The sequence below is a fragment of the Crocuta crocuta genome, unplaced genomic scaffold (assembly GCF_008692635.1).
Source record: "Crocuta crocuta isolate KB4526 unplaced genomic scaffold, BGI_CrCroc_1.0 scaffold222, whole genome shotgun sequence".
Classification (NCBI taxonomy): domain Eukaryota; kingdom Metazoa; phylum Chordata; class Mammalia; order Carnivora; family Hyaenidae; genus Crocuta; species Crocuta crocuta.
The window spans coordinates 1,205,531-1,233,175 of record NW_027528806.1 but is presented as its reverse complement, the minus strand read 5'-3'; the positions used below and the strand labels follow the sequence as shown (position 1 = coordinate 1,233,175).

The 27,645-nt window shown below is 35.5% G+C and overlaps 1 long non-coding RNA gene across 1 annotated transcript in view; it reads right to left on the bottom strand.

Moving 5' to 3' along the window:
* The window catches only part of LOC144224701 (uncharacterized), a 138,223-nt gene extending 111,608 nt beyond the window's left edge, over positions 1-26,615 (bottom strand). Inside the window, exon 1 of the long non-coding RNA XR_013333118.1 lies at positions 26,560-26,615. This is a non-coding gene — a long non-coding RNA (uncharacterized LOC144224701). The remainder of the gene's footprint in view (positions 1-26,559) is intronic.
* Positions 26,616-27,645: the final 1,030 nt, after the last annotated feature.

The following is a 27,645-nucleotide window of genomic DNA, read 5'->3' as shown; positions in this document are numbered from 1 at the left end:
TCCTCTGCTCTCTCCCTGTCTCAAAATAAATAAATAAACTTATAAAAGTTATAAGATAAAAAAACCAGTCTCATTTATTAATAGTCATGATACATTCTTATTTAAGAAGAAATTTATAAGGCAGTTTTATTTTAATAAAATGAACAATAAGTGTTGTGAAGGAAATGCCATTCAATGAGTGTATGTAACAAAGGAATCTGACCTAAATTTTATGATCCAGGAAAATATGTCAAAAGTGGTTATGTACAATTACCTTTAGCAACTTCGGTTCTCTGTTCAAATCTTCAGAGAACTGGCATGTATTACTGATAACTACATATTTGTTTCTCAAAGTATATGAAAAAATAGAGAAAAGAAATATCTACAAGTGAACATGAGATTATTCCATACCTCAAATGGATAATCACAATTTTCATGGTGCCAGACTCAGATTTGCTTTTAAGAAAGTCTAAGCAAATTCTTATTTTTGTTTAGTTTCAGATATCTTCCAGAATTTTTCTGAACCACAGCAGACTAACTGGCTTTAACAAAGCAAGGACAGGCCCATTGTTCCCATCATTTCAAAAGTTTCCTTGTGCAGAGTGCTGAAAAGTTAATACCTCTGGAGAAAACTAATCAGAAGCACAGCTGTTCAATAGGAATGAAAAGTTATGGAAAGCAGAGACCCAGAAATGACAGCAGCCAGAAAATTATAGATGATTTTCCAATAGAGCACTGCTTACAAATGAGGCCAAGAACATTTTGTATACTGATCAAGGGAATGTCTCATGTCACTTATGACACTGGATGCCCATAATGATGTAACCACAGTGGTGAGGACTTAGGGCTGGGCCTTAGAGGTACCAGTTTGTCACTGTAGAACTAAGTACTCATAAAATTTAGAGCTAGATGCTCTTATGTTTGATATCTGTCATTTGTAAGGAACAAATGACAGGGATCCTGGAGACCTAACTAAGAATAAAAATGTAACACTAAAACATGAATCTTTAAGCTGACTGACAATATTTTCCATTTTCTTCTCCCCAGTCCAAATCAGAGGTTTTCAGGCCTGCACAAAATCGGACATGATGGGGATGAGCCTTGGAGAAAGACCCCCTGGGACCATCTGGCCAAACACAGCTGCAAAAAACAAGTCTCTCTGTCTGGAAAAAGCTGTGATGGACACAAAATTGGAAGGGCTTCCAAGAGAAATGGTGGATTCCTCACTAGGAACATTTGATACGGGCAAAGCACACAGCAAGGGCCTCTCCAACATAGAGCAGGGTATAACAGGCTTTTCCAGTGATGATTGATGCAGCTTGTCCTTTAGGATTGCTCTCTCACAGTACAGTGAGGAAGGTGAGCCATCAGAGTCATATAATTATTTCCATAGATGTATCTCCGTACAATTTTTTGGAAATTAAGATTTTCTGACACAAAATTGGCCCCACATAGCTCTTGTGAATGTCAACACGATTCAAAGGCTGGAAATTGAAGAGTAATCCGTATAAACCAGTTCTGCTGCTTAAATTCAGCCCTGTCCTCAGTTAACATCAGGTCAACATCAAATGATCTCTAATTTCCTTTCCAGACCAACCATATAGTTTCCTTTTTTGTCGACTTCAAATAGAGTAAAAAATAAAGACCACTGAAAAAAATGTCATCATCTCCCTAGCCAAGAGAAAGTGTGAGAAACAGGATACAGTCACTCCAAAGTCTTCACAGGAAGACCCAAGTGTCTACTCCTTATATTGGTACTTCAAGAAATGAAACCTGATAACAAAGACTATTTGCCAAGACAGTGCATAATTTTCATTATCTAGGTTTTTTTTGGAGTGGAGAATATAGAGAGAAGAAAAAAACATGTGTGGGATAAGTTCTACACAAATGTCTTTGTGCAAAGGAGAGTTTTATTAAAGAGTAGGAGAACTGAAGTTCTAAGTTTAGTTTCTGAGAGTGAAATTCTAATGCACAGTAAGACTTGCAAAGGTAATAATGGACTGGGTTGCACTAAAATGAGAATTGCAAAGGCAAAAAGTCCTAGCTATGACTTTCATTGAAGAGAAGTATAGAATACCTATATATAAATTCAATTCAATTCAAAACAATGATTGGCCATCTCTTTTAAGTCTGGCATTATGCTAAGAACTGCTGAGAGTACAAACTTAAGGAATACATAATATATCTCAAAAAATTATAATTCTCAGAAAGAAATATTGAACAATTTATCAGTTAAGCTGATCCTTATCACTTCTCACTTTAGTACAGCCTTGGCCAAAATGGCATATTGAAAAGACAGAATTTGGAGTTACCAGATCTAGATTCAAATCTATTATACAATTTGTAAGTATAAATAGAGATAAAATTTTGCCTTGTGTACAGAATGGGTTGAATGAGGGTGTAAGAGACCTATAAAGCTTACATACACTGTTGTTCATAATTGTATCTCAATATAACTACCTAACCATTCCAGCTCTACTATGCCACTCCTCATAACCCTATGCAACTCCACTATCTTTCCTACCCTTCCCTTTGCCTCCTTACTCTGTTGGCTTTTCAGAACTCACATCATAGGTTACCTCTACTCAGCAGTTCTTCCTGACCCCAAACCCACTCTCATAAAAAAAATCTGTTTTTATGTACTCTATGCCTGGTACATACCCTTATTATACCACCCACCACACTACATTGTAATTCTGTGTTTACTTGTTCTTCTCACTTATTGGATTATGAACTCTCAGAGGATAGTAACTATGTCTAAGGTATCTTTGAATCCCAGTAGTAGAATTTTCCTTCTACTACTGGGATTTATTTTTTGTTGTCTAGTCTTCTTTATAACTAGTAGTGCACAGCCAGGTTAGGAATAAAGGTTTTGGCCATAAAAGAGAATAAAAAACCATCCTTCACACAATTGACTCTTGGCTCTCTCAAGTCATTAGCAATGTGTGCTAGTCTCATTACAAGCTAAGAGAATATAAAAGTATGATTTCATTATGAAATCATCAAAAATGGTAAGTATCTAAGAGATGAACCTTACTAATTAAAAAAATCTCTCTCTTAGTTTTCTTAATGTTTAAGCAAAAAATTTTTGAGTATAGTTGTTACACAATGTTACATTAGTTTCAGGAGTCAACACTGTGATTCAACATCTCTATAAACATATACTCACCACAAATGCAGCTACAATCTGTCACCATACAATGCTATTATAATATCATTGACTATATTCCCTATGCTATGTCCTTCATTTTCATGACTTATTCATCCTATAACTGGAAGCCTGTATCTCCCACTCCCCTTCACCCATTTTGTTTTCACACACACACACACCAAAAAAAAAAAAACAAAAAAAAACAAAAAAACAAAAACAACTATCCAGAAGGTAGAAGACCACATTATATTGACTACACTCATTCTTCTAAGAGTGAAAGCAGGGAGAAGCTAGATATGGAGAGGAAGAGATAGATGTGGAGAGGTGAATGCAAGCTCTCTAGCAGGTTTTTGACATAAGCATCGTACTAAACCCATTCTTGTTTTCATGGTAGCAAAAATGAAGAGAACAATCTTCTTTACCAAATACGGAGAAAAACTAATATAGAAGTTATGCTTTATCGGTGTGTAGGTATTCATAATATATTTATAATCTCAGAGACTTGTGTAAGATAACTCCCAAGTAAAATTCATCTAAATAAAGGAAGTTGGTGAAGATATAGCTAATTTTATAAATACTTATAAATATTTTATAAATATATAACTGATCGCAAAAACAAATAAATGACCTTGAATTATCTTTCTCTTTAATTATCTAAGTCACTAAATTCTGACATTAACATGAAGAATTCTGATATTATCATGAGGAATTTCCAAAATATATCTTATTTTTTTTTAAAAAAAAGCTATTCTCACATATTATATCCTAAGAAATCAGAAGAAGGAGAATCAAGCAATTAATTAAAGGTCCAAAGATTGGATTTTAAATCATACACCATTCCTAAAGAAACAAAACATGACAATTAATGCTGCTTTTTCCATTTGCAAACACAAACCAGCCTCACAGGAAAAAAATTTGGGGAGATACAATAAGAATAATTTGTTTATTAAATATTTGCTATTTAGTAATTGAACCCATAATAAGAGCACTCAAATATATTTATTCAGTCCACACATGAATCAGTATGTCATTTTTCAAAAACAACCAATTGTCATGGACAAATGCAAGGACCATCTTGTTTCATTTTCTTTGAAACACTTTTCTAAAGATAAAATATTTGAAATAAATTAATACAATCTAGTTCATTGCCCTGTCCAGCACTTTGCCTCCAAAGTGTGGCTTAAATCTACACATTTAATGTAATCTTTATCAAAATACCAAAAGTATTTTCACAGAGCTACAACACACAATCCTAAAATTTGCATAGAACCACAAAAGACCCTGAATAACCAAAGTAAGCTTGAAAAAGCAAAGCAAAGCAAATCTGGAGACATCACAATTCCACACTTCAAGTTATATTACAAAGCTGTAGTCATCAAAACAGTAACTGGCACAAAATAGACACATAGATCAATGGAACAGAATAGAAACCTCAGATATAAACCCACAACTCTGTGGTCAATTTATCTTTGACAAAGCAGGAAAAAATATCTAACGGGAAAAAGACAGTCTCTTCAACAAATGCTGTTTGGAAAACTGTATAGCAACATGCGAAAAGAAAATAGATCACTTTCTTATATCATACACAAAAATAAATTCACAATAGGTGAAAGATCTAAATATGAGACCTGAAACCATAAAAATCCTAGGAGACAACACAGGCAGCAACTTCTTTGACATCAGCTTAAGCAACTTTTTTCTTAGATATGTCTCTTGAGGCAAGGGAAGCAAAAGCATAAATAAACTACTGGGACTACATCAAAATTAAAATTTTCTGCACAGGAAAGGGAAACAATCAAGAAAACTAAAAGGCAGCCTAAGGAATGAGGGAAAATATTTGCAAATGACATATCCAATAAAGGGTTAGTATCCAAAATATATAAAGAACTAATAAAGCTCAACACTCAAAAAACAATCAATTAAAAAAGGGCAGAAGACATGAATAGACATTCTCCAAAGAAGACATGTAGATGGCCAACAGACATATGAAAAGATGTTCATAATTGCCATCAGGGAAATGCAAATCTAAACTGTAATGACATATTACCTCACACCTGACAGAAGATCTCAATGGCTAAACTCAATAACACAAGATGATGTGAAGAAAAAGGAACCCTTGTACACAACTGGTAGGAACACAAACTGGTGCAGCCACTGTGAAAAACAGTATGGAGGCTCTTCAAAAAGTTAAAAATAGAATTATTCAATGATTCAGCAATTGCATTATCCACAGAGAATACAAAAAAACACTAATTCAAAGCGATATATGCCTTCCTATGTTTACAGCAATATTATTTACAATAGCGAAGATATAGATACAGCCCAAGTATCCATTAATTGATGAATGGATAAAGAAGATGTGCTACACACACACACACACACACACACACACGGAATATTATTCAGTCATAAAAAGGAATGAAATCATGCCATTTGCAACAACATGGATGGAGCCAGAAAGTATAATGTTAAGTGAAATAAGTCAGTCAGAGAAAGACAGATATCATACAATTTCATTCATATGTGGAATTTGAGAACTGTAAAAGATAAACACAAGGGAAGGGAAGGAAAAATAACATAAAAACAGAGAGGGAAGCAAACCATAAGAGACTCTTAAATACAGAGAACAAACTGAGGGTTGATGGGGACGGGTTAAATGGGTGATGGGCATTAAGGAGGGCACTCTTTGGGATGCAGTGGGTGTCATATGTAAGAGATGAATCACTGGGCTTTACTCCTGAAGCCAAGACTACACAGTATGTTAACTCACTCGAGAGTAAAAAAAGAAAAATAAAAAAGAAACAGACTTATAGAGAAAACATAGATGGTTACCAGAGGGGAGGTGGGCAGGGAGATGGGTGAAATAGGTGATGGGGATTAAGGAGTGCACCTGATGAATATATATTGTACACCTGAAACTAATATAACATTGTAAGTTAACTAACTGGAATTAAAATAAATTTCTTAAGGGCACCTGAGCAGCTCAGTGAGTTGAGCATCCGACTCTTGATTTTGGTGCAGCTCATGGTCTCATGGTTCATAGGACTGAGCACCACATCATGCTCTGCACTGACAGCAAGCAACCTGCTTGGGATTCCCTCTCTCTCTTTTCCTCTCTGCCCCTCCCCTGCTTGCACATGTTCTCTCTCTCTCTCTCTCTCTCTCTCACACACACACACACACACACACACACAATAAATAAATAAACTTTAAAAAGTAAAATAAAAACTTTAAAAAAGGAAACCAAATGAAAAATTTTATTGTGAAGAAGCTTTTAAGAAAAAACAAAGAGGCTTAATAATAAATGTAAGCTGAAAGAGTAAATGGATAAGAGTGGTATTCCCCAACTCCTGAGTTCTAACATTTAGAGTTGATGTCCCACAACCAAAGACTTAGCAGTTGATGGGATTAAAAATACCACAGTCTTGCATCATCTGCTTTACTCTGCCACTCTATGAATTCAACTTTATGTGCTTAAATAAAAGGGGAGGGGGTGCTAGGGAAAAGATCAAATGCTTGCTGAACGCAGTAAATTCCCACCAGGCTATAAACTAGAAAACATCAAAAGCTGCACCATAACTGCACAGATGAAAACTATGAGACTTCATTCTTACTGCTTAATGAGAATGGCAATAAATTCAATGCAAAAACCAAACTGGTTCTTTCTTGTCAGAATCTCCTAAAAATAAGTGCAGAAAATATTGCTAAAATGCTTTTAGGATTGTCTAGGGAGAAAACAAATATATGCATTTGGATAATATTCAAATATAGAACTGAACACATTTGTTCCCAACACCTAGAGAGGTCAACCCGGGAAACTGCCATGGTGGGGGCATCTCACTGGCCTTAAATGTCAAGGAGAAACAAGAAAGGAAAAGAAGTCTAAATTCATGTCTGAAATACTATCTGGGTGTTACGGTCTGCAGCGGCCTCAGGAGACTTTGGCTGTTATCAACCGATCTCCGAGGCTGAAAACTTGGTGTTAATTACAAAGTCACATGGGAGAGACCCTGGAGATCTGACCATATCACATATTTTCAAATTCCAACCACACACTGAGAAAGCCAGAGCGGAAGAGTTAAAGAGGGGAGATGACTGAACTCTCAGCCAAATAAGACAAGTATGTGGCTGTCTATCAGGTGAAAATGATTCCCCAAATGGAAAGGATTCCCAAGGTCTGGCCAGACTAATACACTGGAGCCAAAAATTCTCTAATCTCATATTTTAGGGAGGAAAGACATGGTCCTAAAAAGAAGCAACAAAAATCTCACTGTCACTTTCCCCCAGCTCTTGACTCTTCTTTGCCCACCAAAATGACTGGTTTTGTGTTGTGTGCCACTCTTTGTTCAGTGCACAGGAATAGTGCACAGCCATACATTCTGTGAGAACACATAAAAGGCTCTTGCTAGTGCCTCTCAGCAACAACTTTCCTAAGAGGGATAGGCCTTTGGGAGAAAAGTAAGTGTGCACGTATTTTTCTATTTCCAAATCCTATTATTTTGGTGAAGTGTAGTTTGATTAAAATGGACGTCATGGACAAATTTTAAAATGATATAACAAAAGGGCAGCTTAAGAGTGAAATGAGAGAAACTCTATCCCTTTTGGCATGAAACAATAAGCTTGTGGATTAGTTATGATCATACAACTGTAGGTCTTCCTGTGCATTTGCTGGCAGCAGGACATCCTTCTCCCTATCACCTACCTCCCTGAGGCATTTCCTTCCCAACAATGCACAAAGAACAGAGAATGAAATTCAGGGAAAATTTCCTCAATATCTAGAGATAGCTCTGTTTATAGGACCCATAAACACTAATATGCTTCAATAAGAAGAGTGAATCTTGAAGCAGATACTAATGAAAACAATCTAGGATTCCAAGTTACAATTAAGCATGCTTAAGTTTCCATCATTTCAGTTCAGTACTTTACAAACCAAATCTGGATTTGATTAAATCCATGACTACAGACTATACTAGCAATTCCACACATTGTACTGAGACAAAGGGCAAACTCATGTAGACTAATTCTCCACAACAGAAAACTGTCCAAAAAGCTTAGACTTGTGGTCATAAGCCTTAGGTTGAGATGCTGGTTTCTGGATTCTAGCTATGTGGCCTTGGACAAGTCACTTAATTTTTCTGAGGCTCAGCTGCCTCACCTGTGAAATGAATATTTAAAATGTGTTTTGCAGGACTGTTATAAAGATCAAGTTGAGTCATATATATGAAAACACTTGATAAAGTCTACTCTACTATCTAATAAGTGATAGGTAAAAATAATTGTTATTGAGGAACAAGCTCAATATTAATATTAATAAATAATATCTCAAGAATGAAAACCAGTACATCATAAATTCGCAAAAAAATCACTTTACATGAATATTTGCTGAGTTAAAGAAAGAATAAAAGAATAAAGTGTTATTTCTCTGCCTTTAAGCAGATTTCTTTGAAAGACGACTTACTAGCATAGTGGTTTCAAAGTGGTGTTTTTGCAGAATCCTCGAGATCTCTGAAGAGGAAGCTACTCAGAACAAAGAAGACACACAAATAGGCTCTAAAACTCTAAGCTGACTTCAACCAGAGTACCATCTAGTACAGAAAGAGTTTCTAAACTTGCAAATGTCAAAGCAAACAAATTCAGCTCAGAGTTGCTTTGTTTGTCTCTATACATGGATATATATATATATATACACACATATACCAGTGAATTTCTACTGCAACTCAGCATTTCTTTGATTTATCTCTTTTAAATATAAAGGGAATATGTGATAGTTCACCAGACATCTTAAACTTCAGACATGTATAAATCTGGTCATCAGTGTAAAGAATAAATACACTGATGTTTCCTAAAGACTTCACTTTGATTCAATGGTTGAAGCTGTATTCTCTCTGACAGGCTCTGGAAGGATAAATGGAAGTTTTTAACTATTATTTCCTGCTTTCCCAGTACCTCCTGTGTGTGTGTGCGCACATGGCCAGTGGGCTGTCTCAGGAGACCAGATGCAATAGTGGGAGGAGTACTGAATTGGGAGTCAGGAGATGTAAGCTCAGTCACAGCTCTGGAACCAACTCATGATGTAGTTTTTGACAAATCTCTAGACCTCTAGATTAAAAAAAAAAAAAAAAGACTAAAGATCTCCTCAGTTCCTGTAATTGCAGAAGTTCTGTGATCTATGTATTAATGATGTCATTTAAGTGGGTTACTCTGGCATAAGCCCTTACAGGAGCATATCTATGGCAAGATTTAATTTTGTGGGGAGGGGAGGATGGGCACAGGGGGAGGGAGAAAGGAAATCCTAAGCAGACTCCATGCTGGGCATGTTGATCCCCAACTCAGGGCTCAATCTCACAACCTTGAGATCATGACCTGAGTCGAAATGAAAATTTGGACACTTAACCCACCAAACCATCCCATGGTTAAATGTGATTTAATTTTTCCCATACACTGCATAGGATATAAAATATGCTAAGACTGTGAACAATATAGAAATACTCTGATGACTGGCTTAAAGGTCTATCATGATGGCTACAGCTTACTGTGCTGGAAGAACTTTCCTTAGAATATAGAACACGGTAATTCAACATCTTATAGACTTCTTCTGAAGGGTTTTGTTTCTTGAAAGAAAAACTGGCTCCATTAAAAAGAAATCGTAGGGTAGTGTCTTGCTGACCACATTTTTCTCATAAAAACGAAGGAGCTATCCGCACTCAGGAATACTAGTTCTCTTTAAACTGATGCATAGGCTTTCACTTAAAATAAAATTTAGCGTGGAAAGTTTATGAAAATACACAGATTTACTTATTCTTCTCAAAGGCAATGAACCCGAACCAAATGCTATAATCATAAATGAAGATCCCACTTTGCTATGTGCTTTATCTTAGCCCTAAAGAAATGCTTCACCTATTCATATTCATCTGCTTTTACCATTTTGTTTATTTAGGCTTATATGCAACAGTCTTTAGGATGCTTAAAACTACCACTGCTCACAACTCCTTTCTAAAAGCCAAGCTGATGTCTGAAACCCAAATTTCATACATTCATTAATCTTTTGGCACCACATACTCGGAGCTCTGTATCTGGTCATGGTTTTCTGTTTTATATGATATGCACATTTGTATCATGTGAATCTGATCTAAATAACCCAGTTTTGGGGGTCATATGTAAGTGATGAATCACTGAATTCTACTCTTGAAATGAAGATTACACTGTATGTCCACTAACTAAAATTTAACTTCAGACATGTATAAATTAAATTTTTTAATTTTAATTTTTAAAATATGTAAAAATAAATAACCCAGTCTAGGAAATCAATCTAAGGAGGCCATCCGGCTTACAAAAAACTACTTATACAGAATATACACTGGCCCAGCACCCAGAAACTAATATTGCCCCTTACTTTTCCTCTCCAATTGCACAGAGCTGCCCATGGAAGAAAGAAATAAGTACCATTACTTATGGAGTATGTTTGAGGCAGTGACTGTGTGTCACCAAAGAACTGTGTGTCACTATTCTCTATCTTGCATTCTTTGTGTCTTGAAAGTTTTAGGCTCTCCAGGAATTTTCTATTAAAATTCAGTTGCCTGGACACAGGGGTGGGGGTTGGGGGGTGTGTAGGTCGTTGTAGCAACTTAAGGATTGAAAAACAGAAGAATCTGAGAAAAGAAAAACATATGCTAAAAGAGAATATGAGAAATCTCCAAAATCAACATTGCCTAACTCAAAATCTTGCCAGCTCATATTACTTATCCCCGCAAAAAATGCAAACACTTTTACTTTCAGCCAACACCAGATTTCTAGTTTAAAAAATAAGTAAGACATCTCCAAATGAGAAAAGTGGAAGACATATCTTATTTTCTCCTACGGACTCAGCAATTTTCTGAGACATCAATGTATTTGGCCATTTTTGCTGCTTTCCTCTAAACTGGGGCAAGTAACAATAGTTAAGACAATGTGAATGGTGGCAGCTTGTGATCAACCTCCTCCTGATCCTGTATATCAAGATGTTTTGTCCAACCCCCACAGAGGGTCCATTAATCCAGCCGTGTTAAAATGGCTTTACAGATAATTATACTCCTAAATTCTCAGTTTCCATGCATTCTGTTTCCTGAAGCTGATCTGCCTGAGAATATGCCTGAGGTGTTCTTTTACAATCTCCTCCCTCTTTACAAAGGACACACATAAGTTTTTACCCACCCAGAATCATACTAGGTCATGGCTCATGACCCACAAATGCCAAAACTTCTGGGATACAAAGAAACGTTTTCAAATATCTGCATCAGTACTGAGAAATGAATTACTCTAATGATAGTGTAACAAAACCTTTTGTAAATCAGGTAGTTTTAGATGCTTTGCTTTTAGCAAAATTGGAGGACTAAAATCAACTTGTTAGATGATAGATCATTAAAATTAATCTCAATAAAAGTTCACCAAGTGAATTTTGGCATTTACTACAAAAAGAAATCAAAGAACTGGGTGAATATTTCTATAATATCACACGGACTAATACTGCTATAACAAATGTCGTCCGTTCTCATTTACTTATTTATATGAAAAAAACTTATCAGCACTTATGTATTTAAAAATAGAAATAAAATTCATGCCAAATCCTGTTTCATCCAAGCAAGAAACAGTACCCACAGATATGAGTGGGAAAAGACATGCTCTATGTATGTCATTAGTAAGAGTATTTCTAATAAAATTTTGCTTTCTTTGTTAATAGTTATCAAAACTTTTAATGTATTTATTTTGTTCTTATTAATCATGCACTAAAAATAACTGTAGTGATAGTGCAATCCAGAATAATGTTTTTAAATACTTCATGTCTTGGGCTGCTGAGTGGTTCAGTTGGTTAAGTATCTGACTTTTGGTTCCTGCTTAGTTCATGATCTCATGGTTTTGTGAGTTTGAGCCCCATGTTAGACTCTGCACTGGCAGCATGGAGCCTCTTGAGATTCTCTCTCCCCCTCTCTCTCTCTGCCCCTCTCTCTCTCCACATAAATAAATAAAATTAAAAAATTTAAAAAAAACCTTTGTGCTTTAGGGTCACAGGAAATTATTTTTTAAAAATTTCATTATAATGAATACATATTTTTTAAAAAAGATATATAGTAAGTAGTCCATAAACAACATTAAGAATAAAGCTATTTACATTACTACTTCTGAGAGAAAAATGTGAGAAAAGTTAATAGTTCTGGGAGAAAGAGATATAAAATTTCTAACTATTAAGAGGAGATTTTTCATGTATTTTTAAAACAGATTATTGCATTTTAGTAGATAACTGAATTTATATGCCATTGGACACATTTTAAAAAGTGATACAATAGTTTTATTTTAACATGTCAATGTTTACAATTCAATGGCAATTGCATCATTTGTAACCATTTCTCTTTTAATAGAAGTTTAGATGTCAATTCAAAAATGTGTAAGGAGATTTATAGTTTTTCAAAATTGTTAGAAGTAGAAGAGCAAAACTGTTTGATATCACTGCATTTGCCAATTGTGAAGTAATTTCGTGGCAACTGAGCAGATTGTAAGCAAGTGTGGAAAGCATGCCTTGAAGACTCATGAGGCCCACTGGACCCAGCTGCTCGTCCACCATCCAAAATGCCCAGATAGACTCATAGGTCTCACTGGTATCTGAAAAATTATATGTGATTTCTCTTTCAAGTATTTAATTCACATTTTCACTCTGTTATCAACGGATGGACAGTTTTCACTAAATCTTACTTGAAACTGGTTACCCATTTTAATTTTTAAGGAGTATCATCATCATTAACAATGTGTCATTTGGAGATGTGAGCCCTTGGAGGGAACAGGACTCTCTCCCAAGAACCCCTAGTTCCAGATTAGATACTACCAGCTGATTGAATTTAGGCAATTCTGGTAAACTCTGCAATCTCAGTCTTTTGATATGTAAAAGGAAGAAAATATTTACTTTTCTACTTCATTGGGTTTTTAAAGAAAAGATGTGTTAATTCTTGCTAGAATGCTATGATCTACATAAAACTGAAGTTATTTTCATTATTATTATTTGATCAAAAATGATTACTGAGTATTTACTATGCCTCTAGCACTATGCTCAAATAAAAATATATGATCCTATTTCCATCCTTAAGGAGTATCCAAACTAGTTGAAGGACATAGGAGTGAGAAAGATGTTTTTGCAGTAAGAATAAAATAACGTAAGATAAAACACAATACTGCTGGTTTCATATTCATCTTGCTCATTTTGTTATTCATTAAAGAGAATATTCCCTGGCTACCACTGACCAACCCACTGGAGAACACATTAGTGAACTTCAGAAGATGTTTTCTGCCTTTCAGCACAAATATGAAATGTAAGAAAAAGAGATAGCACTAGCTATGTGCTCTCCTATCATCTCAAATTCCTCCAAATGAAAAAGGCAAATATAAGGTAAAGGGTTTTTTTTTTTTTCAGTTTATGTGAATATTTATATATTATTTCAAAGCTTTAGGGTTTTATAAGGAGAAAGTTAAATGAAAATGTGACACTATTTACAGACGGTAGTCCCCTAAAATTAAAAAGAGAACAATAAAACACAATAAAATTGCTACACTTCTTAATTTAACACATTAATGAACAGTGGAGAATACAACAGAGGAAGTCTTTACCCTCATGGAGCTAATATTCTAGTGGGACAGCAGAAACAAAAACAAGTAAACAAAAAATAAAGTATTTCCATTTAGGGAGTGACATGGGGGTGAGTAAGATACAAAGGTCTAGGAAAAGAGTTAACAAGTATGGAGCCCCTGATACCAAGGGCCAAATGCTAAACCAACTGAGCCACCCAGGTGCCCCTATTACATTTTGTATAATGCATTTATTTATTGAGAAATAAGAACACTTGTTCTCCTTATAATATGATCATTTCAGTGTATTTCCCTACTTTAGTTCCAGAAAACAGATAACAGAAAAGTGTATTTAAAGGAATTAACTGTTTTACCAAAAAAAGAAAGCTATTAATGCCTTACTACCTCACCCTAAGGACAAGTTCAACTAACCTTATTCTATGCCATTGATAGCTGAGCTTAGTGACTTAATAAATCACAAGTTTAAAATGTAAAGCAAATTATAATGCTACTAATTTTTAAGATACAAAGAGAAAAATAAAGAGAGAGAGTTAGATTGAAAAAATATTTAAGCAAGTCTTCCCAGTGATGTCTTATGTTCAAAGTACTATGGGGAAAGGAGAAGATACTCCAAATTCATTTGGAGATTAACTGTATATTTAGACAGCCCTGATCATCTTGCAATGACCTATTCAGGCAGCACTTACATTCTGAGAGGCACATGGATTCACATAGCTACTTATCAGCCAATTCTTTACATAATTTTAGACTCAGTTCAGACACTTGTTATTCCTACCAAGAGGCCTTAAGTAATTACATGGTGCAAATCAATAGGAGACATTAGCTCACATTTGGAAGTGTTTCCAAAATAATCACTCCTCATTTTTCAGTATCATCAGGGAATAGGGAAAGCTATATAAATAAATTTTGATATACCTGAAACTTATGCTTAAATGCTAAAGCATGTTTTATTTATTTTCTAATATAGTGAAACATTTGACTGCTCTCCAACAGGCGGATATGGTCAGAATTGGGGTTTCTTGATTCAGTCATGATTATTCATTTTACTGTAATATCCTCAGTGATGAAGTATGAGGAATGATTTGCTCCTTTACTCATTACCCTAAGAGTACCTTTCTCCCTCATTTGATAGTAGCTATAAAGAGCAGACCTTTCTTCTTACCACATTTTAATTTGCTGCTTGTAGTTACCAATAAATTAGGAAATCACGTTACCACTGATAATTTTTATGACAAAGTCATGATAAAGTCACATGAGTATTTCCAATTCAAATATATAACTACAGAGCTTTATTACTTCTTTGATTTTATATTTTTATCTCTTTATCTTATACTAAAAATATTTATTTAGTTATGACATTAATATAGTTATTAGTGTTATTTTACTATATATTATACACACACACACACACAAAGATTGGCTCAAAAGAACAGTACCAATATTATTATTATAATATGATTACTAAAAACAGTGTAAAACTTTTGTATAGTTTGTTTTGGCTATAGGGTATATCCCACTAGCAGTATGTAGTTAGATTGTTCTGTTTAAAAATCATTTGAAACAACCTCTCTATGTGATTAAACAAGCAATGCAAAAAGTAGATACATTAGATTTCATTTTACTTGTGATTTTAGGGACCTTTTTTTTCCCTTATTTAATTCCGTCTTATAATTACACAAAACATTTCAGTGGTTAGGCTGAGTTCAATCTATGAATCCATGTATATTTGGAGGTTTCTCGTTTCCATCCTGTTGTCTCTATCCTGTTCCCTCCTTCCCACCAAACATTTTTATTAATTTCTGATCTATCCTTTCATTTTTCTTTACTCTTTTTTTAAACTTTATTTTTAAGTAATTTTCAGCTTTCACAAAAGTTGCAAAGATAGCAGAACGAGGTCCATATGCCCTTCATCGAGCTCTTCCCAAGGCCGACATCTTACAAAACTACCATACGTTTGTCAAAAGTGAGAAATTGACAACTGGCACAACACTTGTCAACTAAGTTACAGACTTTTATTCAGATTTCACTCATGTTTCCATTCACGTCCTCCTTCTGTTCCAGGATCTAATCCAGGATATTCCATGTCATGTAGGCCATTTCTATAAAAGCACAGCATATTTATTTATATACCTTTTTCTTAGATAAAAGAAATACTATATATACTATATAGTATATATATGTATATATACTATACTACATATATATATCTGTCTTCATTTTCTTTTTTTTTCATTTTCTTTTTTAAATTAACAGCATAGCCTGTAAATTATTCCACAGTAGTATATATAACTAGTCTTCATTCCTTCCTTTACTAGCTTGTATGTTATAGTGCAAATATATTAGAGTTTAACGCCTTCTACAAATAAAAAAAAATTCAGCTGTTCAAAAATACACTTAATCACTGTGGAGAATGTTTTTGAACACTAAAACGGTAAGTTACTAAAAAAAAACAAAAAAAAACAAAAACAAAAAAAACCCCCAAAAACAGTCATGTCCAGAGCCTAATGATTAAAAACCCTAAGTATAAGTGATCACATGACTAAACCTTATAACTTAAGTTGGTACCACAAACATCACTATGGAACAAGTACAAGCAATATGTTTAACTTTTTTCTTTTACTGCCCATGGATCTCTTGTTAGAATAATGTTTCTAAATCAGCAAATGTACATAAAGTTAAAAATAAAACTAATTATAATGAAACACTTTGTGAGACAGTAATAGGTGTGTATCTTCATCAATGCATTCAGTAACAAGATCTAGCAGCAGCCTAATAACTATCAATTCAAAGTAATCACAAATATAAATCATGCTCAAACTTTCTGTAAATCTTATAATGTGACATGAAAATATTTGCTACTCATACTAGTAACAAAGTCACTGGTGCTACCAATATTGCTGTGGTTTGTAGTTTTCATTTTTAATGGAAGGAAATGTAAAATTTCAGTTAAAGTTTAGTGAAATTGAAGACATAATTGTTCATCAAGTTCACAGAGTCTTAAAGTGCAGTGAAAGGAAATACTACCTAGGTATTTTACTAATTTGCTATTTTAAGAAAAGCAGGAAATTAATGTTTATTGAACATCCATTATTTGTCAGGACATACATTTATATATGAGGAGTTTATAGATAGATAGATAGACAGATATGGACATTAAGTTCTGTTATATATAAATATATACATGTATGTATGTATATATGTATGTGTGTATATATACTAAAACTCAATTCCCACAAAACCCAATGAGTCTAGCAAAAGTTTAGTAACTTGCCCATTAGTAAGGACAGATCAGAAATCAAGGTTTATATGATTTCCACTATATCACAAAGCCTTCTATAGCAACATACTAGGAGAGTTTGCACTTTAATAGAGAAAGTCTATAGGGAACTGTTAGAAAGAAATGGAAAATGGAGAGAAAGATTTGTTTTGGTGGTAAAATTTCAGATATCAGAAATGATCCAGAAAGGATATTCTTTGGAGCTATTCCTTTCTTAAAATCCTTCAGATCCTTTGCTATTCTACACAGGTTTAAGATCTGCCTCACACACTATCTTTGATTATCTTCCATGAGAGTGCCTTCTTTATTCCCAACACTCTCAAAATATTTCAATTAAAGGAATGAAATACATATAGAACAATAAGGTAGCTCTGGAAGATATCTCTTAGTGATCACTGCCATGTCTTAGCCACATTAGGCTGTTCCTCTCTACTATGTTAGAGTGAGCTTGTGTATCTAGAGCTCAGAGATCCCAAATGGTGAAACTTGAAGAGCTGGCATTCTATAAGACAGGACTGGATACACAGTGAGTACGGGAATGCAGCCATGTGATTAATCTCTCCCAGCTACAGCTGATTCAGCACGCACTCGATCTCATAGGCACACTCACATGTCTACTCACAGCTCATGTTCCAGAAGTGAATGCCTGATATGAGCATCTCACCTGAGATATCCAACTGGTGTAGTACCACTGAATGACAGCAACAGCCTTATCAAGAAATATCCACATATCCTCTTTAGAGCTAGTTACTAAACTAACACTGTTAATACATTAGGTTATAAGTGCCAAAATTTTTGAAAATCCCCAGTCTTAATTTTTTTCATTGCTTACAACACTATTTTGGCAGCTAAAGTGTTTGCATAATAGGTATTTTGCAGACAGCTTCATTTCATATTTGAATTTTTTCAGTCCATGAGATGCTTAGCTCAAAAAAATTTTTTTCCATCCCAGGCTGATTATGCATCTAAATTGAACTATGGCCTGTTGACTTCAGTCTTTGCTTACAAAAAAGAGAAAACACTAGGGAAAAAAGCCAGGTTTTGTCCACTGGCCAAGTCAAAACGAGTAGTCCCCAGAGCTAAAGCCATCACAGAAAGTCTGCCTGCCAAATGCTTCACACTCTTTTCTTTGGCTGCTGCTCACAGCTTAAGTTTGTTCCAGAACACATGGCCTCGTGTCAGCAGCTCACCCTACCACTCACTAGCCTGCTTCACAAATCACCTCCTCTACCTCATTAGCATTACATTTCCTTGTGCCCTGTAGCAGATTGTTTGCAGAATGGCCACAATTCCTCCCATCTCTTATGCTCTTTTGCAGTGTCTTAGCCCCTCTTCCCATTAAGAGATAGAAACTATTTCCCTTTTGCTTGAATCGGCTGGTGCTGTGACTTGCTTTGACCAGCAGAATGCAGAAGTAATACCAGGTGACTTCAAGAACTAGGTCTTCAGAGGCCATATAGCTTTCATATTTGTCTCTCTTGGAACTCTGAGACTACCACGCATTAAAGTCCAATCTCACTAAATGGAGAATGAGAGGCCATGTGGAGTAGAATCAAGGTGCCCTAAGGTTAGCCTTGACAACTATCATCAATTGTCAGGAGGATATCTTGGGCCTCTAGCCCAAATAAAGTTATCATATAAATGTAATCATGTGATCCCAGTCAAGACAAACAAAAGAACCCTCCAGATTGCCAATCCAGAGAATCTGAGAAATAATTAATAGTTGTGGTTTCAAGCTAATAAGTGTTGGGGTGATTTGTTACACAGCAATAAATAACTGAAAAAACTCTCTTTAGCCATCTTTCTTCAGCAACAGTCATCCACATCAATCTTTTGTTCAATAGAGAAAAATCTCAGTATTTTTTAAGTTTATTTATTGATTTTGGGGGGGGGAGAGAGAGAGAAAGAGAGAGAGAGAGAGAGAGAGCATGAGAAGAAGAGGGGAAGAGAGAGAGAAGAAGAAGACAGAGAATCCTAAGTAGGCTCTGCACTGCCAGCGCACGAACCATGAGATCATGACCTGAACCAAAACCCAGAGTTGGACGCTCAACCAACTGATCCGCCCAGGTGCCCCTCAGTCTTTATCAATATTTTTTTTTCAGATAACAGTTGCTTTTCATGCCAAGTTATGGCCAATCCAAAGGTAAGGATATGGCCTATGTGATTAGGGAATTCCCTAATGAAAATGAAGAAATGACAGTAAATACTGAGTGTTTAAGAAATATAGGTACTTAAATAAAGAAGACCTAGATTGGAATGGTATCTTCACCACATTTAAGGACTGCATTAATAGGAACTGACAGAAGTTCCTTCCTGTACATACAAATCAACTTTCTACTTAGACTGACAAAATGGAGTTTTGCAGAGTTTGGGTGTGAGGACTACCAGCCTGTCATAGAAAGAGTCCTGAGTACTATATCTCCTAATCATTTTTTCCCTTCTCCATTCTTGGTAGTTTGTCAGCTTCAAAGCTCATGTTAAGACAGAGATTATTTACCAGGTGCTATATGCTATTTATGAACCTCATAAATGGTAAGCAAAATTTGGGGACAGAAGGTATATTACTTTAACCAGATTCTCACACACAAGTTTTTTGACACCGTCACCAGCCCTTCCAAAAAAGAAACACTGATTTAGAGAATAAAGCACTAAAAACACTAAAAAACAAAGTGCTTTAAAAATAGCATCTATTTAAATGCTTCACTTCAAAAGTGGTAGCTGATTTATTTAGGGAAAATTCATTAATTTTTGAAGGGATAAACCAATATGAAAGGACACCTTTCACACAAATAACAAGCATACAAATTATGAAATCAGAACATGTGGAATCCGGAAGTTCTAATGTTAAAAACAAATTCTTCTGAGGACTTCCCTTCCAGGAAGGTGGAGTAGATGCACTTTTCCCTATTGCTCTTATTAAATAATACAAATCCTTGATATTATGTATAAAACAAACATAAGAAGACCAAATGGTGAAGAGAAGAAGTCAGATGGGCTAGGGACCTCAGGATCCAAGTAACAACATGGTAGTAGGTTCCCTACAATTTCTTCTTGCCTCATATATCCCAGACTTGGAGCTGAAGAAGTCAGCAATCCAGAAACATCAATAAATAAAGCAGACATAAAGCAGCCTGCTTTCTTTAGCCAAAAGTCCAGGAAAGGAGCAGTCTAACAAGACAAAAAAATGTGTAGAAAATAAACATCACAGAAAATAAATACCACAGAAGAAACTGACCAAACCCCCATTCACTCCCACCAGGAAAGGACAAATGAGGACCCTAGACTTCCACCATCACAAGGCTATAATAAGGCATCCTAATACTCACCACCCACTTACTTATCAGAGAAGTAAGTAGGAAACTGGGACATCCATCCCTGTGGGCAGTAATTAGTCAACCTCTCTTGCACACACAGCCATATCAGTGGAGACCACATGGGGAATATGGACTTCTATCCCTATCCAGCAATAACATGATACCCTTTTCTCTTCCTACTACAGTAGTGTCAAAGGAACCCTAGAGGAAAGTAAGGAGTTCATGCTCTCTCCAGGAGAAATGAGATCACCCCTCCTCTGTGTGTGTGTGTGTGTGTGTGTGTGTGTGTGTGTGTGTGTGTTGCCAGTGGTGGCCAGATAGAAAGCAGTAGGAATCTTCCAGCCAGGAAGATATCAGTGAAGACCTAGTGGAGAGCTGGAACTTCTATTCTTGCTCAGTAGTAACAAGGAGTATTCTCCCTTGAGTACCAAGGGAGCCAAAGAACCTGGATGGAATTCTACCCTGACCTAATATTAAGGATGTGGCACCCCTCCTTCCCTTAGTGTCAGAGAAAACTACCTTAGAGATTTAAATAAGATCTATAATCTCTTAACATAGCAAAATACCCAGATTTCATCTGACAATCAGTTATCATACCAAGAACCAGAAAAATCGAAAACTGAGTAAAAAAGTGCAGTCAACAAATGCCAATATGAAGATCATAGTCATCTTAGAATTATCTAACAAAGATTCAAAAACAGCCATAATAAAAATGTTTCAATGAGCAATCACACATACCCACAAAATAAAATAGAAAGTCTTAACAAAGAGAAAGTCTTAGCAAAAAATAGAAGATATAAATAAGAACCAAATGAACATTTTAGAATACAGTAACTGAAATAAAAAACTCGGTGGATAAGCTCAACAGCAGAATGGAAAAAAAAAAAAAAAAAAAAATCAGTGAGCCAGAAGAGAAAACAATAGAAATTACCCAATCTGAACAAGAGGAAGAAGATAGACTGTAAAAAACTAACAGATCTAACAGACCTGAGGACCTATAACAAAGAAATATCTAACATATATGGTTTAGAGCCCTGGAAGGAGTGAAGAAAAAGAGTAAGGCTGAAAAAGTACTTGAAAGAATAATAGTTGACTGACCACTATCTAAATTTGGCGAAATACATTCAAGAAGGTGAAAATGTTCCCAAACAGGATAAACTCAAGGACATGCACACCAAGTATGCATCATAGCTTAGAACCAACAAAAGATCCTAAAAGCGGCAAAAAAAGATGTACCTTACCTGTAATGGAAAAACAATTCAAATGATAGTAGATTAGTAATCAAAAACCATGGAGGCCAGAAGGAAATAGCGTACCATTTTTAAAGAGCTGGAAGAACCCAGCTCTTTGGACCGTCAACCCAAAATTCTGTATTTAATGAAAAATCCTTCAAAAATAGAGTAGAAATCAAGCCATTTTCAGATGAAGATAAACTAGGAGAATTTATCACTAGTAGACCTACTCTAAAAGTTTTCTAAACAGAAATGATAAAAGAAGGAAACTTGGAACATCAGGAAGGAAGAAAGAACCCAGTAAGTAAAAACATGAATAAATACAACAGACTTTCCTTTTCACTTTTCTAAATTATGTTTGATATTTGAAGCAAAAAGTATAGCACCATCTGATATGATTCAAAACGTATGTACAGGACATATTTAAGACGATCACATTGTAAATGGGGAGGGTAATTATATTGTAAATGAAGGAAATAAGGTTTCTACACGTCACTCAAATCAGTAAAATGATGGAACCAGTAGACTGTGATGACCAATGTATAATAAAATAATACCTAAATTATTTAAAAAGCTAAACAAAAAGATACAGTCAAACCATTATAGATTATAATAAAAAGGAACAAACTATTGATACATGCAACGACCTAGTCATATCTCCAGAAAACTATGCTGAGTGAAAAAAAAAATGCCAACCCCTAAATGTTGTATATTGTATTATTCCATTAATATTACATATATAACAAAATTATAACAATGAAGAACAGATTAGTGGCTGCCAGAGGTTAATAAGGGGTAAAGGAGAAGAGGATAAAAGGATAACATCAGAGGGGCGCCTGGGTGGCTTAGTCGGTTAAGCGTCCGACTTTCGCTTAGGTCATGATCTCGCGGTTCGTGGGTTCGAGCCCCGCGTCGGGCTCTGTGCTGACTGCCAGCTCAGAGCCCGGAGCCTGTTTCAGTCTGTGACTCCCTCTCTCTCTGACCCTTCCCTGCTCACGCTGTCTCTCTCTCTCTCTCTCCTAGAAGTAAATAAAAAACATTAAAAAAAAAAAAGGATAACATCAGAAATCTTTGTGGTGATGGTATTTTTTTTAATGTTTATTTATTTTTGAGAGAGAGCAGGAGTTGGGGAGGTACAGAGAGGGGTGGGGAAATGATCCGAAGCAGGTTCCACACTGACAGCAGAGGTGGGAATGGGGTAAAAGATGCACAGGATCTCCCTGTATTATTTGCAACTACCACATATGGGTCTACAATTATTTCAGAATTAAAAGTTTAATTTTAAAAATTAAAAATTCCACAAAAGTGAAAATAAATAAATAAATTCTTCTTGAGGAGTCACTATGGTCTTTTAGTTCACTTCTCTTTCTAAGCCAAAATCAGTATCTTGAAGAGTTAGTATGGTTAGTATCATTGACTGAAATTGTGTGAAAAATCTCACAGGTCCATATAAAAATAGGAATATTTGGCTAAAGTAGGAACAATACAGCAGTGAGAAAATTTTAAAAACTTAGACTAAATTCCATCTCTTCAACCCTCATTGAAATTTTAGAAGACTAACCTATTTCAAAACAGATACCAAATGCTACACCATGGAAGCAGTTTAGAGCACTGTTTTGAGATTCCTAAGCAGGAGTCTCTTTACTTATGTGTTATCATAGTTTATGTCTGAAAAAAATAATAGTGACAGAATTCTACCAGGTAAGTTCCATCCACCATTCTAACTCCTAATTGCAAACCAGTTCTATCTCCATAGGGTGGGCCCAAAGTCATCAGGTGAATCCCCACCCTTAAACTCATCCACTGGACTTGACTGAGACCACTTGGACAGACCACTAGAATGGTCTGTTCATTTGTTCCAAACTTCTGTTCATTTTCCTGCCTCCCTGTCTTTTTATCACAATACTTCCACCCGGAAAACTTCCCATTCCTCCTCTCTACTGAGTTCTATTCTTTTAGGACCTACCTCCATTCTGAAGCCTACCTTAGAAATGTCTCTAAAAGCTCTTTTCTTTCTGCCATAAGTTATTATTTCACATATGTTATTTTTGAACATATGTTATTTTTTCTATTTATGGTTTTGTTCTTGGGTTTTTTTGTTGTTTTTTTTGTTTGTTTGTTTCTTTGTTTTGCCTAAGTCCCGTATCCCTAAATCCCTATTCAGATTGCAAGATAATCAAATGGTCTTTTATCTCTATAGATCTCTGAAAAAAGTGTGTGTGTGTGTGTGTGTGTGTGTGTGTTGATGATGGTAAATATTTTAATATTAGATCTAATGTGGAAATAACTTGCTCTCCTTCTGGACTTCAATTCTTCAAAAACAAAATGAGGAAGGTGATTTAGACCCGTAGTTCTTAATCAGGGATATACATTAAACTCATCTGGGACTATCTTTGAAAATATACATGTCTAAGCCCACCTTCTTTCCAGAGATTTGCTTTTAATATGGCTATGGTAGAATCTTGGATTCTAAATTTTAATGGTCACCCAAGTAGCTTCCTACTCTACTTGAGAACCACTGCATGATATGATACACACACACACACACACACACACATCTTCTAGGTATAACACACACACACACGCACACACACACACACACACCTTCTAGGTATATGATGTTGACTCTTGCTTTAATTAAAATGTATTTTTGTTCCAGTAGCTTTAAATTGGTAGTCTATCTCAGTTTTCCTGATTGTGTGTTTAATATAGGCATGAGAATCAGAACTATCTGTAGGTATAAAACATATTAAATTCTCAACTGAAAAATACTGTAATTCAGTGAAGGAAAAGGCAGTGTTGTGGTTAGTGTCCAGCTCTAGAGTTCCTTAGACCAGGGCTCAGATCTTAGATCTGCCACTTATTAGATATATGACCATGAAAAGTGATTAAACCCTCTAGGCTTCTCACTATATTTATATATATTATTCATGCTTATTTTGGAGGGAGAGACAGAGAACACAAGCAGGGGAGGGGCAGAGAGAGGGAGACACAGAATCTGAAGCAGCTCCAGGCTCTGAGCTGTCAGCAAAGAGCCCATGTGGGGCTTGAACTCACAGACCACAAGATCATGACCTGAGTTGAAGTCGGACACTTAACTGACTGAGCCACCCAGGCACCCCTCTACATTTATAAAATGGGGATAATGCTAGTACCTACCTTATAGGGCTACTATGAGGATTAAGTTAATACATGTTAGGCAATTTTGTTTAATGTCTGGAACACATTAAGCTTCCAAAGCACTTTAACTGCAGCTGAATATAAATCTTTACAATTCCATTCACTTGGAGACATCCTATAACAATGGCTCCCAACTTTCAGTTTGGGGGAAGTTCCAGAGAAACTACATTTAAATCCCTAAATGCATCTAGTACTATCTCTTAATTGAATACATAATATATTTTGCTCATAAAAGTACTTCTATTTTTCAAATATATGTGTTTGTTTTATGACTAAGAAAATATAAAATCAAGTGAGCAGTGTTAATGAGTTTAGAGTTATTTCTTGTCATATATTTTCATAGTCAACACATATTATAAATATAACTATTATCATGAAAATTTCCTTCAATTTATTTTCTTCATTTTAAAGGTTTAAACAGTCTAGGAAACACTAATCACAGAATATCAAATTATTATCAGCATCATTTCCTGAAACAATTCACCATTCTGTCTTACAGTCCTACGTAAAGCGACTTATAGTCACAACATGATATACAAGGGGAAAAAAAGGTTTGCCAATAAAACCAAAAAGAAAAAATATAAAATGCTAAATATTTAATTTTTATTTTGAATAAGACAGATTTGAAGAAAGGAAAGGAAAAATGACTACTGCATAATGTGCTGTCAAATAAAACAGTTACAGTCCTTCAAGCAGATTTACATGGTGACCCTAGAATTTACAGTTCAGTAACCAAACACTTGAAGAAAGAAGGTCCAAAGAACTTAGCATTATGTGGGCATATCACTACTTCCACAATTTTTGTGCAGGCATATCAGGAGGTGGATGAGGCTTAATGCACAACCCTTTCCTGTTTAAATGAACAAAGGGAGAGTTGAGGAGGTACAGAGCTTCTGTTTAAATATGTTCTTCTGGCAACTTGTGAATGGAAAACAATTATAAATAACGAAGACATAAGTTTAAAAGAAGATAAATTAACTTTCTTGATGGAGAAAAAAATGATAAAACAAGCTGGATTTCCATAAAATTATTTTAGAAAACCAGGTTTTTACTCCATTTTCTACTTAATTTTCAAATTTTTTCTCAGTGAAAAATTCTAAGACAGGCAAAATATCACTTAAGCCCATTTTTAAGAAATGGAGAACTTTAATTACAGAGACTGATTACACATGGTTGTCCAGTTGCCCAGATGGTGATAAGGGAGTTCGTGCTAGTTTAAATATTCCATCCTGCTTATGGAATTCTATTTTATTTGTTTGGTTGGTTGGGAAAGTGATCTTGCAAACTCTCATTTAGTTTTGATACCCAAGGCAGATCATCTAAGTTTATTAAAACAAGACAAAGGATAGAAAAACAAGGGATGGAAGTCTGAAAACTATTTTTAGAGTAAACTTGAACAAATCACTTAACCTCCCCGGGTGTAATGTACTTGATTCTAAAATGCAGAACGTGGCTTGCTCAGTAATTGCTAAAATCTATGACTCAACAATCAACAACGCATAGCTTGTAACTGTGCAGGTCTCTTCCCCTGAATCTGGAGATGAGATAAAGACAGATTCATCCTAAATAAATCCAACCCTCCTCGCCTAACTGCACTGTCTCAGGCTAGGCCTGTTAGCATGTCATCTGGATGACTCTGATGAAACTAGGGCAACTAAGACCCAAGGAACGATTACAATATAATGATTCTATTCTCTACAAAATGACAGTTTTTGTTTTCTCAAAGACTTCGGGTCGATCTATGATGAATCTTCTATGAAGAGATACGTGGTGTCTCAAAGCAACATAGCTACATTCTCTTTAATTTGTAAGCCATACCTTTTGACATGAGCCATCATGGAAGGAAAGAAGTACAGCATATTCAGCACCAGCTGTAATTAAATTCAAATTAAAACACATGTTAGAGGTGATAGTGCCATCTAGCTGTTAAAACAGCAAGACATTACTTATTTTTATAAACTCCTCTAAGAAAGTCAATATCATGATCATTTTATGTAAGGAGTAAAAGACATAATCTTTCTTTCTTATGTTGCATTATATACAGTAAAGAAACAGGCACAGAAAGGGCAGTGTCCCCTAACCAGGATTACCTCAGTCAGCTAATCACAAGCAGAACTAGAATGAGAGCATGGTTCTTTTGATTCCTAGACTTTAGCTCTTTCCACAGCCTCACTGCTAATGAAAGAGAGATCCCTAGGCTTCAAAGCATGTCCCCTTTTACCAGCACCTCTCCCCACATCAAATAAGTCGTTATGTCACAAAAGTATTCTCCCTTTCTTACACATTTGGGAAAATTATCCGTTAATCAACTCTCTGAGAACCTAATCCTATGAAGATCCTACAGAAAACAGGTCAGAACAACTAAAATGAGTGATCAGACAGATCTTGTTTTCCATTTTTGTTAAAAAATTTTAATATTTATTTATTTTTGAGAGAGAAAGAGAGAGGGAGAGAGAGAGAGAGACCACATGCACGCACGGGAGAGGGGCAGAGAGAAAGGAGACAGAATCTGAAGTAGGACCCAGGCTCTGAGCTCTCAGCACAGAGCCCCAGGCAGGGCTCAAACCCACCAGTCTGTGAGATCATGACCTGGGCTGAAGTCCAACGCTTAAACTAGATCGGGAGCTACCCAGGTGCTCCCGATCTTGAAAATCCCTAGAACCAGGTTGCAAAATCACCAAAAATCTTGACCCTGCCAAATTAGTATTGTAGAGTTCCCTTCTTCTTCTTCTTCTCTTTTAAAGTTTATTTATTTATTCTGAGAGAGAGAGAGAGGAAGCAGAGGAAGAGCAAGGAGAAAATCCCAAGGACACAGGGCTCCATCCATGAACTGTGAGATCATGACCTGACACGAAATTAAGAGTCAGACTTTTTTTTTTTTTTTTAAGAGACAGCGTGAGCAGG